The 14,799-nt window shown below is 35.7% G+C and overlaps 1 protein-coding gene across 2 annotated transcripts in view; it reads left to right on the top strand.

Annotated features, from left to right (window-relative positions):
- Positions 1 to 14,799, top strand: part of ZNF462 (zinc finger protein 462) — a 154,071-nt gene that overhangs the window by 22,443 nt on the left and 116,829 nt on the right. Inside the window, exon 1 of one of the 2 annotated variants that reach the window (XM_031961368.1) lies at positions 1,843 to 2,871. The exons of the other annotated variant lie outside the window; for it this stretch is intronic. The gene's annotated coding sequence lies outside the window, so the exon portion shown is untranslated. Of the gene's footprint in view, positions 1 to 1,842; positions 2,872 to 14,799 lie in introns of those variants that run through there. 2 annotated transcript variants of the gene reach the window in all.

Genomic DNA, 14,799 nt, shown 5'->3' with positions numbered 1-14,799 from the left:
GTTAATGGTTGACCTAGTTCTATTGCCATATGCTTCCTGGAACGCATTCTAATAAAAAGTATGGGCTAAAGCAAGACCAGGATAATAGCAGGAAAGTCAAAGCCTTTCTGAAACTGAAATTATATTAATCTAGGTACATGATGAAGGACTAGGGAGATGATACTGCATGGACTAAAACTGTAAAGACCTCTTTTCTTGGACCTGTTTACGAATTTTGATTATTATTACTAAATATTATCTAAACTAATCCTAAAGAGTCGCATTTCTTCAAGTCATTTTACATATAAAATCTGAATCATTAATACATTTCTTGTATCTATCAAGCCAAGTTGAAAATTAAAATATTGCTTTGAGTAAAATTCTACATGGAATGAAAGATTAAATTAGATTTGGTTAATGACAGGTGATTTTGTTTTTGTATTTTTTTGTGTATTGCAAACGAGCGATTACTAAATCTTTTGTTCGAATCTTGGAATGAGGCCAGAAACTAAGATTGAATTTCTTATTTATTTTTTTTCTTTAGTCTGTAAATAAAGTATTGTTTTATGAATTTAGATAGAAGGTAGAATTGGTGGAGAAGCTTGTTTGGGGAATGTCAAAAAAAAATTTGTATCCTAAATTGAATATTTGTTTAAGAGTTTTAGAATGTGAAGAACCAACTTTTCTAGTTGATCAGATGGTCCTTTCTAAGCATTGAAGAACAGTAGAGAGAATTACTCTTTTGTTCATTGCCCCTGCTGAGACAATGTCTCAGGAACCTTAAATGGACAGCATGGTGTCATGGATTTTGGCTTAAATCCCAACTCTGCTACTTAATACCTGTGTGATCTTGGCCAGTCGCTCAATCTTTCTAGTTCTCTCTTCATCTGTAAAATGAAGTGGTCAGACCAGATGATCTCTAAATATATCCCTAAATCCTATTATCTATTTAGATCTTAATTTAGAATTTTATTTCGGGAATATTTTCATCATGATAATCTTACTGGAATCATGAAACAGATTTAAATATTCAATCAAATTGGATAAAAGAGGAAATAGAGTCAACTTTGTTGTCCTTGACTTGTAGGAAATGGGAAAAAGAGATGTTACCAAATTTTGACTGGTAACTTTCAATAATTCGAGTCATGGAATAGACCTTGATTTTCAAAAGTAGTTACCTTAAAAATAGAATCATAGATTTAAAGATGGGAGGTAATATACATCAAGGTGTTTTCTGCTGAAAGCTTAAGGAATCATCTCTTAGTGATAAGCTACTTAGAATATATCACCTTGAAGGAAAGGAAGCCACATTAACAGTGGTTCTATAATAGTCTATAAATGAAATGAAGAATCAATGAGCAGTAATAGAATAGTAATGAAGGGCAACATGATATCATAGAAAGCTTGGAGTCTTAAGACCTGAATTCTAGACTCAGTGCAGCAACTAAACTAGCTCAGAATCTGGATCAACAAATAGCCTTGCTGGCCCTTAGTTTCCTCACCTGTAAAATGGGGATAATTATAATTGGAATTTCTCTTTGTATCTCTTGCTGCTGAACTTTGTTGGTAATATGTAGAAATGTTGATGATTTATGTGGATTTATTTTGTATCTTGCAACTTTGCTGAAGTTCATTGTTTCTAATAGTTTTTTAATTGATTCTTAAGGATTCTCCAAGTAAAACCATCATGTCATCTGCAAAGAGTGATCATTTTGTTTCCTCATTACCTACTCTAATTCCTTTAATTTTTTTTGGACTCTTTATTGTTAAAGCTAATATTTCTACTATAATATTGAATAATAATGGTGTCTCACCCCTGATCTTATTGGTCATGCTTCTTGTTTATTCCCATAAAATGAGGATAATTATACCCATCCTACCTTGGGCAAGTCCCATAAATTCTACTCATTAGTTTAGTCATTTGTAAAATGAAGGAGATGAATTATAGAACGTCTAAAATCACCCTTCAAACTCTAAAATCCTAGATTCTATGAATACGTCATAAAAAAGATAGGGCAAAAAATATGTTCTTCATATTCAGATAATAGAACTGATTCATCATCAATGGGACTCGTGCTTTAGGAAGTTCCCAAAAGTTTTGTTTTTCTGTACTTTAAGAATGCACAAACTTAGCTTTGCAAACTATCCCTTTGTAGCCAAGGGCATTGCATTGGTAAAATGTCTGGCCTGTATTAGGGATACAATCTGTAGTTTTAGAACATGCGTACAAGGACTGTTTGTACGTTGTTCCTACGAGCCATGTGATCTAGCCAACTGAGCATATTTTGAATCAGATTCTCTGGAAAAACACGGGAAAACAAAGATTATTTGAGCCGAGTGAAAGTGGTCAGCAAATGCCTGGGTAACTGCTTCTTTATTCACACAAAGGAAAATGTGCTGGCTGCAAAATTTGGAAGGCCTGAAATTTGAGCTTCCTGAGGAAGTGCAAAGGAAACTATCTCTTAAGTCCTTTACTTCTCCTCTCAAAAATGCAGATTCATTAAGGAGAATGGATGTTGAAGAAACCTTCTAAAAAGAAGTTTAACATCCTTTTCCCTCCACCCCTTGTGCACTAATGAGAAAAATGGGGTGAAGAGATTGAAATTTGGATAGAAGAAAATAATATTGTAAAGTGGAAGAGGAAGTCATGGACACTTTTTCATCTTGGCAGAGGAATCAGTTTGACATGAGAAGCAGTGGTAACTTCCCAGGAAGTCATGTTCAGTCTCTGGCATGCTTAGTAGAAACGCAGAGAAAGGAGGCTGATTTCTTCTTCAGTTGTTATTTTGAGAAGTTGGAAATAGTTTGCTTCTCATGTTGAACCAAGCTTGAACACTGAAGTGCCTCTGACGCCTTAAAAGTGGAAGCTGAGTGTTGGAGAACCTGGCTCAGGTATTTGTTATCTCGGTGATGATGGGCAAGTCGGGACCTCAGTTTCCCTGAATTGTACAAATGGCAGAGGACATGGGGTGAGACTGGATTATCTTGAAGGACCCTTCCATCTCTAAATTGATGGTCCTGTGTGAAACTACTAGCTCTGACACGTTGCTGAGAAGTAGTTCAGGTCATTGCCACTGAACCTCTAGGAGCAACCTGTTTTAGCTAACCCAGCAGAAATCAGCATTGGGTCACCCTGATGAATAAGGTGCATTATTGGTGCATATATATGGATAAGGTGCATTATGCCATTAACACTTAAACAAAGGCAACTTGAAAGGGCTGGAATGTGCATCTGAATGACGGTTCCCTTGACTGTGTATTTTGGAGACGAGGCAGCTGGTGTTGGCTCCCTAGGCAGTTTTAAATAAATAAAGAGGCTAGAGAATGGGAGGATTCTGGGGGGTGAGTCTTGATAGCTCCACCACAGTATTGACACGGAACTGTTTCTTCATCTAGGTAATACGTAATGTAGTTTTGTTCTCATCAGAAAAAAAAAGGGAACCACAGTTAAAGGATACCTGATAGTGTGGATTTTTCAACAAAGAAGATGCAATCTGATTAGCACTTTAAAAAGATCACAATAATAAGAACTAATTTATACCATCTTTATACATATTTTTAAAATTGTTAGATGTGGTTCTTTGTACAACGTCCACGAGATTACTCACTTGGACATTATTAATTCTATTTTTAAAATATGGGGCAAAATGATCATTGTTGGCTAATTTACTTTACTCAATCTCTTTCCCTGCTTGTTTTTCTTCTCTTGGTGCAAATATATTTATGTAAATTCCACAATGACTTTAAAATATGAAACAACTCTATTCGTGTTCTGTTCTGTGAATGTGCTGCCTATTTTGAAAGTTGATAATGGCTCAAGGGTATCCAGCCTTCAGGATTCAAGCCATTACATGTTGGCAATGATACTGGATCCTGGTTTTAAAAATAAATTGCCAGAGTGCTTTCTTGAGGATCCAGACATAGCCCGTGAGCACATTTGAATTCATGATCAACAAGTACACAGCTAGGTCAGCTCCCAAGGACCAGACCAAGACAAAAGAAGGAGGGAGATGGGGAATTTGTGAACAAAGGTAGTAACCAGAAATTTTATCTATAGTCAGAAATCATCGATTTAGAACTATCCTGGCATAATCTCACTCAGCATTGAGTAGAACTTCCTCCTGGCACAGGTTCCTTGGATTTATTTAACCATACAATGAAGTACTCAAGTCAGGAGACTGAAAATGACACTCTTAAGTAATTTCAGTTTGAGGAGGGTGCTTGGAAGAACCACCAGAAAAAGCCTGGCAATGTGCCTTGTAAATTATGGGGGCTCCATAAGTATTTGGATTGAATTGGATTGACAGAGTATCTGAATGATTCTTAACTGATTTTTCTAAAGTGACTTCTGCATAATTTTTAGAGATATTTTAATTTTCCCCCTTGTTTAATATATTTTATTTTAAATGGAAAGAAAGTTTTCAGCATTTATTTTCATAAGATTTTGAGTTCTCTCTTTTTTCTCCCCCCTCCTTAAAATAGCAAGAAATTGGATTTAGGTTCTACAATACAATCATGTTTAACATATTTCCACATTAGCCATGTTATGAAAGAAGAATCAGAACAAAAGGAAAAGAAACACAGGAAAAGAAAAACCAAAAAACAAAGTGATAATAATATGTTTCAATCTGCATTTAGATTCCATAATTCTTTTTCTGGTTGTGGAGAGCATTTTCCATCATGAATCTTTTGGAATTATCTTGGATTATTGTATTGCTGAGAAGTTAGGTCATTTATAGTTGATTTTCACACAGTGTTGCTGTTATTATGTATTACTCTCAGTTATGTCAATCTTTCCAAGTTTTTCTGAAATCTGCCTGCTCAACATTTCTTATATTGTTCATACATACCTATATTATCCAACAATTATTCAACCATTATTCAACCAATCTCCAACCAATCCCCAAATTCCAATTCTTTGCCATCAAAAAAAAACTGCTATAAACATTTTTGTTCATGTAGTTCTTTTTTTTTTAATGGTCTTTTTTTAGATATGGATCTAATTAATAGTGGTATTATTGGATCAGTGTTTTGGGCATAGTTCCAAATTGCTCTCCACAAAGGTTGGATCAGTTCAGAACTCCACCAACAATGCATTAGTGTTCCAATTTTCTCACGTCTTCTCAAACATTTATCATTGTTCTTTTCTGTTATTTTAACAATCCAACAAGTTGAGGTGGTACTTCAGAATTGTTTTGATTTGCATTTCTCTCATCAATAGTAATTTAGAACATTTTTTTCATGACTATAGATAGCTTTAATTTCTTTATCTGAAAATTGCCAGTTCTTATCCTTGGATCATTTATATTTTTATAAATATGTAAATTTTATATATTTATAAACATATATAATGATATATTATATATAATATTTTGGCTAATTATATATTTGAGAAAGGAGCTACTTATCATAAATATTAAGTGCAAAATTGTTTCCCAGCTTTCTGCTTTCCTTCTAAACTTGGTTACATTGATTTTGTTTGTGTAAAATCTTTTTAATTTAATGTGATTAAAATTCTTCATTTTATATTTCAGAATGTTCTCTATTTCTTGTTTGGTCATAAATTCTTCCCTTTTCCATAAATCTCTCTGGTAAACTTTTGCTTTCCTAATTTTCTTTTTGGTATCACCCTTTATAGCTAAATCATGTACCTGTTTTGGTCTTATCTTGGTATAGGATGTGAAATATTAGTCTATGCCTAGCTTCTAACATATCACTTTTTAATTTTTTTTGTTTTTTGTAAAATGATTGCTGCTTTATGATATAGTTTTAGATAGGCTATAGCTAGACTACTTTCCTTTGCTTTTTTTTTTTTCATTAATTCCCTTGATATTCTTGACCTTTTGTTCTTTCAGATGAATTTTGTTATTTTTTCTAGCTCTATAAAATAATTTTTGGGAGTTTGGTTGGTTTGGCTTTGAATAGTAAGTTTATTTAAGTAGAATTGCCATTTTTCTTATGTAGCTCAGCCTACCCATGAGCAATTGATGTTTTTCTAATTATTTAGATTTGACCTTATTTACATAAAGTGTTTTGTAATTGCATTCATATGGTTCCTGGATTTGTCATGAGAGGTATATTGTCTAGTTATTTTAAATGAAATTTCTCATTCTATCTCTTGTTGCTGGATTTTGTTGATAACATAGAAATGATTATGATTTATGTGGTTTTCTTTTATGTCCTGCAACTTTGCTAAAATTGTTAATTATTTCAAGTAGTTGTTTGGTTGATTCTCTAGGATTCGCTAAGTGTACCCTCATATCGTTTGCAAAGAGTGATAGCTGTTTCCTCATTTCCTACTCTAATTCCTTCAATTTATTTTTCTTCTTTATTACTAATGCTAATATTTCAAATACAATATTTAAATAATATTGGTGATAGTGATTATCCTTATTTCACCTCTGATCTTGTTAGGAAAGCTTCTAGCTTATCCTCATTACATATAATGCTTATTTATGATTTTAGATAGATAGTACATACCATTTGAAGGAAAACTCCCTTGATTCCTCTGTTTTTTTAGTGTTTTTAATTGAAATTGGTGCTGTATTTTGTCAAAAGCTTTTTCTTCATCTACTTAGATATTATGATTTCTGTTAGTTTTCTTATTGATATGGTACATTATGGTGATCATTTTCCTAATATTCAACCAGCCTGAATTCCTGGTATTAGTCCCACCTGGTCATAATGTAGTATTATCATGATAAATTGCCATAATCTCTTTGCTAATATTTTATTTAATATTTGGCATCAATATTTATTAGGGAAATTGGTCCATAGATATTAGCACTATATTTATATCATGAAATGGTAGGATTCCTTCTTTGTCTATTTTATACTTTGTGTAATATTGGAATTAATTGTTAATTAAATGTTTGGTAGAGTTCACTTGTACATCCATCATGCCCTGGAAATTTTTGTTAGTGAGTCTATTGATGGCTTATTCAGTTTCCTTTTTTTTTTTTTTTTCTAAAATGGGGTTAAAATATTTATTTTATTTTTTGTTAATACAGGCAATTTATATTTTTGCATATATTCATCCATTTCACTTAGATGGTCAGCTTTATTGGCATAAACTTGGGCAAAATATCTCCTAGTTATTGTCTTATTTCCTCTTCATTGGTGGTGAATTCTCCCTTTTCATTTTTGATATTAGTAATTGGATTTCTTTCTTTCTTAAAAAAATCAAACTAGCAAAAAGGTTTTTACCTATTTTATTGATTCCCCCCCCAAAAAAAAAGCTCTTAATTTTTTTATTAGTTCAGTAGTTTTTTTTTTTTTTTTTAATTTTATTAATCTCACCTTTGGTTTTTAGAATTTCTAATTTGATACTTAATTGGAAATTTTCTATTTGTTCTTTTTCTAGCTTTTAAAGTTATTTGCTCAATTCATTGATCTACTCTTTCTCTAGTTTATTCATGTGAGCATTTAGAGAGATAAAATTTCCCCTAAGAACTGCTTTAGTTACATCCCATAAATTCTGATATGTTGTCTCATTATTGTTCTTTGGTGAAATTATTGATTGTTTCTATGATTTGTTGTTTGACCCACTCATTCCTTAGGATTAGGTTATTTAATTTCCAATTTATCCTTAATCTATTTTTTTCATGGCCCTTTATTACATGTAATTTTATTGCATCATGATTTGAAAAGGATGCATTTAATATTTCTGCCTTACTGCATTTGATTATGAGGTTTTTATGTCTTAACACGTGGTCAGTTTTTGAGACATATATCATTGAGAAAAAAAGTATATTCCTTTCTATCTCCACTTAATTTTCCCCAGAGATCTATCATATCTAAATTTTCTAAATTTCTATTCACCTCCATAACTTCTTTCTTCTTTATTTTATGGTTAGCTTTATCTAGTTCTTGGAGGCTGGTGTTGAGATTCCCCACTAGTATAGTTTTGCTGTATATTTCTTCTTGTGATTTACTTTTTCTCTAACAATTTGGATGCTATATCACTTGGTGTATATATGTTTAGTATTGATATTACTTAATTGTCAATAGTACATTTTAGCAAAATGTAGTTTCCTTCCTTATCTCTTTTAATTATATATATATACATATATATATATATATATGTGTATATATATATATGTTTTGCTTTTGCTTTGTCTGAAATCAGGATTGCTACCCCTGCTTTTTTTTTTAACTTTAGCTGAAGCATAGTATATTCTGTTTCAGATTTTTACCTTTATTCTGTGCATATTACCCTGCTTCAGATGTGTTTCATGTAAACAACATATTTTAGGATTCTGGGTTTTTGCTCCTCTCTGCTATCCATTTCCATTTTATGGGAGAGTTTATCCCATTCACATTCACAGTTATGATTGCTAACTGTATTTCCCTTCATCCTATTTTTCCCCATTTATACTTTTCTCTCACTTTTCACCTGTCCCTCCACACTAGTGCTTTGCTTCTGACTACCTCCTTCAATCTACCCTACCTTCTATCAGCCCTGCCTCCCTTTTCTTTTCCAGTTCCCCTCCTACTTCCCTATAGAGTCAGATATACTGAGTGTATATCCTTTTTTGAATCAAATCAGATGAAAATAAGGGTCAAATAATATTCACCTCCTCCCTTCTTTCTTTCTATTGTAATAGGTCTTTTATTCCTCTTCATGTGATGTAATTTACCTTCTTCTGCTTCCCCCTTTCCTCTTCTCCTATCACAATTCTTTTTTTTTTTTACACCTTAATTTTCTTTTTTATATCAATTCATCAAGGTCAACTTATACCCACACCCTCTGTCTATGTATACTCCTTCTAACTTTCCCAATAGAGATACAGTTCTTAAGAGCTACAAATATCATCTTCCTGTGTATGGATGTAAAATAGTTTAACCTTATTGAATAACTTTTTTCCCATTTTCCTTTTTTATGCTTCTCTTGAGTCTTGTATTTGAAGATCATATTTTCTGTTCATCTCTGGTCTTTTCATCAGGAAAGTTTGAAAGCCCCCTATTTCATTGAATATCCATCTTTTTTCCCTGAAATATTATGCTCAGTTTTACTGGGTAGTTGATTTTTGGTAGCAATTCAAGCTCCTTTGCCTTTTGGAATGTCATATTCCAAGCCTCCAATTCTTTAATTTTGAAACTGCTTAGTTCTATGTAATTCTGATTGTGATTCCACAATATTTGAATTTTTGGGGGGGGAGGGGGCTGCTTGCAGTATTTTCTCCTGACCTGATAGTTGTGGAATTTGACTACAATATTCCTTAAAGTTTTCATTTTGGGATCTCTTTTAGGAGGTGATCAGTGGATCCTTTCAATTACTATTTTAGTCTCTGTAGGATATCAGGGTAATTTTCCTCAAAAGATGCTGTCCAGGCTTTTTTTTTTTTTTTTTTTTTTGATTATGGCTTTCAAGTAATTCATTAATTCTTATTTTCTCTCCTGGATACTTTTTTCCTCAGGTCAGTTGTTTTTCCAGTGCGGTATTTGACATTTTCTTCTATTTTTTTTTTCATTCTTTTGTTATTTTTTGACTGATTCTTAAAGGCACATAGAGTCATTAGCTTTTATTTTCTCAATTCTAATTTTTAAGGAATTATTTTCTTCAGTTAGCTTTTCTATTTCCTTTCCACTTGTCCAACTCTGCTTTTTAAAGATCGTTTTCTTCAATAAATTTTTTCCCTCATTTGGCCAATTGCATTTTTTAAGGAATTAATTTCTTCAATTTCTATCCTTCCTTTTTAAAGCTACTGACTCTCTTGTATACCTTTCATTTCTTTTTTCCTTTTTTTTTCTCTCTCTCTCATTTAATTTTTAAAATCTCTTTTTTTGAGCTCCTCCAAGAAAGCTTTTTGGTTTTGAGACCAATTCATCTCCTTTGAGGCTTTGTATATAAGCATTTTGGAACTGTTGTTCTCTTCTGAATTTGTGTTTTGATGTTCCCTGTTAAGCTTTCATGGTCAGAGACTGCTTTCTAGTTTTTTAAAACTGATTTTTAAGCCTATTTTGTGACTTTTAAAGTTGAGCTCTGCTCCTGGGTCTGGGACAAGGGGGAGAGGGCATTGTCCCCTTCTTGTGCTGGGTTAGGTACTGGCAGCCTGCACACTGCAAGGGGGAAGTAGGCTAGCCTAGCCTGCCCCTGCCTATTGGGTTGGAGGGCTCCTAAACTGGCAGTTTGCCTGCTGATCTGGAGGTGAAGGCCTCACAGCTGGCCTGCTGTTCTACAAGGCTGCTGAGCCAGAATGGAGGGACTTTGGTGGCTAATCTATGCTGTGGCTAAGAGCCTCTCCCTCTGGCTCCTCCCCACACCATCTGTGCTGAGTTGGGCTCCCCTTTTACCCTAGTGAGATAGCTCCTTCCTGAAATCCTTCTAAGTTATCTCAAGCTAGAAAATTGTTTCATTCCAACTTTTTGTAGGTTCTTTTGTTCCAGAATCTGTTTAGAGGCTTGATTTAATGTTGTTTCCAGGGGAAACTGGGAAGAGCTCAGGCAACTTCCTGGCTTTTTTCCACCATCTTACTCTCTTAATATTCTTTAGAAGGAAACAAATCCATTGTAATGTGGCTCCTGAGGATCAGGAGGTTTTTTTCTTTGTTGATGAGAGAGAACTTTTGCCTTGTTTATGATATGCAATTAGGTGGACAACCAATTGGACTGCATCAGGATTTGTATAATGAAGATTAAATTTTAAAAGAGAACTAGAGAAAGAAATTGATTAAATTGGGAAAATTTTTCATTCTAAGACAGTCTGTCACAAAAACTTTTCTTTATAGCACCATGTCTTTCTGGTGATGCTATATATCAGTGTCTCCTCTAGGGAACAGAATAGTATTGGAAGGTATAAATAGGCTAGCTTAGCAGTGGTTCTTAAACTTTTGTTTTCAGTATCTTTATCCTATTAAAAATTATTGAGGATCTCTCCAAAGAATTTTTGTTTATCTGGATTATATTTATAGACATTTACCATATTGGAAATAAAAACTATTTTTGAATTCGTAGACCCTCTAAAAGGATTTCAGAGATCCCCAGGATTCTCTAGACCATACTTTGAGAACCACTGGGCTAGCATAGTTACAATGAGCTGCATGTAGAAGGTGGAATAAAGGTGTCATCAAAGAGATATAAATCTGTGTTTTAATTCTAATTTTGATGTGATCTGTGTGATTGGAGAAGTTAGTCTCCTTACAAACTAACAAGGAAGTTTGTCCAGTGATAAAATGAAGAGTTTGCATTGATAGCCTCTGTTAGCTCCAGCTCTGATCCAATTGTTGGGCCAAAAGGAAGGGAAGGGAAAAACAAAAAGTGAGCAATAGACCGGCAGAACATGCTATTCTGATATTCATGTAGGTTGAAATCTAGATGACAGTCTAGACTTTGCCCACTCTGAAAGACTGGCTGAGGACTTGGGCAAAGGCTACCCAAGGATGAAAAAGCACAGATTGTAATCTGCATCCAGTGAAGGTGCTACCCACATCAATAAGGTCCCAGAGCCACTGAAGTGTTGAAAAAGAAAAGAAATGTACTATTCACCTCTGTATACACCAGAGACTTAAAATATAATTGGTTCCTTGTCACATAGAGGTGGTTGATAATGGGGTTTTACTATATGACCCACCTTGGGCACCTTTGTTAGCTTGTTTGTCAACACAGAAGCCTCATGAGGACCAGAACTATTTTGATTTTATCTTTTTTTTATCTCCTCCCCTCCACTTCTGTGTCTTGCACATTTCTTATCGTTTTATCATTTTCAGTAGTGTCTGACTCTTTGTAACTCCATGTGGGGTTTTCTTGGCAAAGATACTGGAGTTTTGTTTGTTTGTTTTGTTTGTTTTTACCATTTCCTTCTTCAACTAATTTTTACAGATGAGGAAACTGAGGCAAACAGGGTTAATGTGATTCATCTGGAGTCATAAGTCTCTTCATTCACATTTAAACTCAGGTCTTTCTTATTCCAGACCCGGGCCTATATCCATTCTGCCACCTAACTATCCTGTCTTGCCCATAACAATTTGTTGAGTTGAATTAATCAGTGAACCTCTGTGTTCTATTCATGATTAAATTTGAATAATTAGTGTTAAGAACACCAATTCATGCATCTTTCTGTAACATTCAGTAATTCAATTAATGTTTGCTTGCTGAATGGCTGCATATGGCTCTCTGGAATTCTAGTTTTTGCTTATGTGATTGCTGCTTTGAAAATTCTTGGCTGTAGGATAGCCTTCTCTTAGGATCCAAGTTGCCTGTAATAATGGACAATTTGATGATACGTAGTTGTCATAACAGGATTTTATAGTGCAAGGGACCTTGGGGGTCAGCGGATCCAGTTTCCTCAATTTACGAATGATATTGCTGGGCTTTAGTGACCTGCTTAAGATCACACAAATACCAGAGCTGATGTCAGATGGGTAAGAGGGCAGAGGTCATCTCCAAATCCAGTGATCTTTAGGATCATGGATTTATGATTCTCTACTGACTGTGCAAGGGACTTATCAGAAGCCATCCAGTAGAGTGTAGTTCTGAGTTTTTAGATAAGTTTAGAAATTAAATGACCCTTCTGGCTCCAGAGGCAAGAGCCTCGGTGCTGACTGGTTTCCACCCCATGCTAGTGCATCTTCCCCCTGGCAGTTCCTTCCTGCCCCCCTTTCTTCCCATGCGGCTCCCACTTGAACCTTATAAGGTCATCACCTTTGCCACATAAAAGCAGACACAGCACACCCTCCTAAAAGTCTGTGTGAGTGTGATGTGATTGAATAAAGTTCAGCTGGCAGAGCAGCCTTATTGGAGATGGCTAGGAAGAATGGGCTTGGAGGATTGGACTTAAGCTATCAACTGTCTGGCTTCAAGTTCTGGCCCAGAAACTAACGAGCCTCATAACCGTGGCCATATTTTTCCGTGCCTCAGTTTCCACCTCTGAAATAAAGAGCAGAGCACACGCTTCACAGAGCAAATGAAACAACATTTACACATTTTACAGACTTTTCAGTCTCAGCTATTATTCCTTTTTCTTATGCTCAATCATCAGTTTATCTTCTCTTAGTTGAACTTTAGAAAAACATAATTAGGGATCTCATTTCCTGCCCCATCAGCAGCCAAATACTTCTCCACTGTCACCCGCATGCCATTACTCCATCCACTGCTAACTAGATCAGACCACCAGGAGCAAACGAACCTCCCCAAGTTTATTTATAAGAGATTCTGGGTGTTTGTTCGCAGAAAGTTAACCCGCTCATCTCTCAGAAAACAGGTGAAAAAGCTCAGAGAGGAGTTTTGCCCTCAGCACAAGCCTTTCCTTTTGAAGGGCCATCACTTACTTGCTCATCCTTGGAGGGACCTCCTCCTTCTCCTCCTCCTCCCTTCCCCCTGCTTCTTCCTAGAAACTCAATCTAACTTTGCTTCCTTTTTGGTATGGAAATTATAGCACGGTCTTCCAAAACAAAGGTTCAAATTAGCCCCAATTCCTTTTCTTCCCAGTCTGTGGTTTAAAGCAAAAAAGATTCTCCTTCCTTTTTAAAAAGCATTCTCCGTGGCATGCTTAAAATATTCCGGATGTGCTCCAGCATGCCTCCAGGTCATAGCACTTGTCTACCAGGACTGATGATTCTTGTCAGTTGCCCCAGGGTGAGAACTTTAATAAGCAATTGCACACACCTGGTTTTGCAAAAGGTTGGCCTAATGGGGCCCCTAACTGGAAGTTAGTACTTCCACTACTGGGGGAACACACCCTTCCCCACCCTTTTTAAAAGTGAGATCGAGCAATTGCCGCCTCCCCACTTAGCTTGTAAAACTTTCCCCTTCCCTTTGCAGGGAGAATACCATTAGCAGCCAGGCTGCCGTAGGACTGCAAGGCCGCTGGTGGTGATCATTGCTTCCTGTGTGTAGGAGTGAAGGGAAGGAGCCCAAAGCTGGCAGATTCTCCCTGCCACACGCTGAGTGCCCACCACTGGGGCTCGTGCACGGTGGGCCTTCTCCGAGCCGCAGTTGGCCCACAAGCTTTGCTGAAAGTTGGGTGGCTAATGGAGCCCATCTGGAATTAGGGAGGTTCGTCTTCCTGAGTTCAAATCTGACCTCAAACTCTCTCCGTCGCACTGTTTGCCTCCGTTTCCTCATCTGTTTAAAAAATAATAATAATCTAGAGAAGGAAATGCAAACCATTCCAGTTTGTTAGCCAGGAAAAGTCCCAAAAAGTTGGACACGCAACCACAGATATTCTAGTCTTACTTTTGAATCTTTGCCCAGAAGAGCTGGTCCCCGTCAAGGAAACTATTGAGTCTTGCTCTGTTCTTGGAAGGATTCTACTTTCTCCCCCACCTTTAGCTATGGGACTGGAAAGGGGTGGTCATTAGAAAATGATCTGTCTCTTTCCTCTGTTTTCGCTTCGGATGCCTTTGATGCCTACAAGTTATAGTTAAAGGATTTGTGTTTTCAGCAGGGTGGGTACTCCACTAATGCAAGTTGTCATCCTCTTAGTCATTGTGGATGCTTCTATCACAATGACTGTGGCCTAAAAGATTCATTTCTGGTGGTCTAGTCTAGACAAACCCCAAGTCCAGTTCTGGAACCGTTAGAGAGATATTTAAATCTATTATTTAAATCTATTTTACTAGCTGTGTGACCCCAGGCAAATCCCTCAACCACACCTCAGTTTCTGTATATGTAAAAGGAGAATCATAATGGAGTCTCCCTCACCTAGTAGTTGTTTAAATCAAAGGAGTTAACATATATAAAGCACTTTGCAAACCTCTAAGTGCTATATAAATGCTTTAGTTGTTCAATCATTTGGGGCTTTCTTGGCTAAGATAATGGAGTGTTTGCCATTTCCTTCTCCTGCTCATTTTACAGATGGGGAAACTGAGGCAAACAGGG

The sequence above is a fragment of the Sarcophilus harrisii genome, chromosome 1, assembly GCF_902635505.1.
Source record: "Sarcophilus harrisii chromosome 1, mSarHar1.11, whole genome shotgun sequence".
NCBI classification, from domain to species: domain Eukaryota; kingdom Metazoa; phylum Chordata; class Mammalia; order Dasyuromorphia; family Dasyuridae; genus Sarcophilus; species Sarcophilus harrisii.
This window is presented reverse-complemented; position numbering and strand designations above follow the sequence as displayed.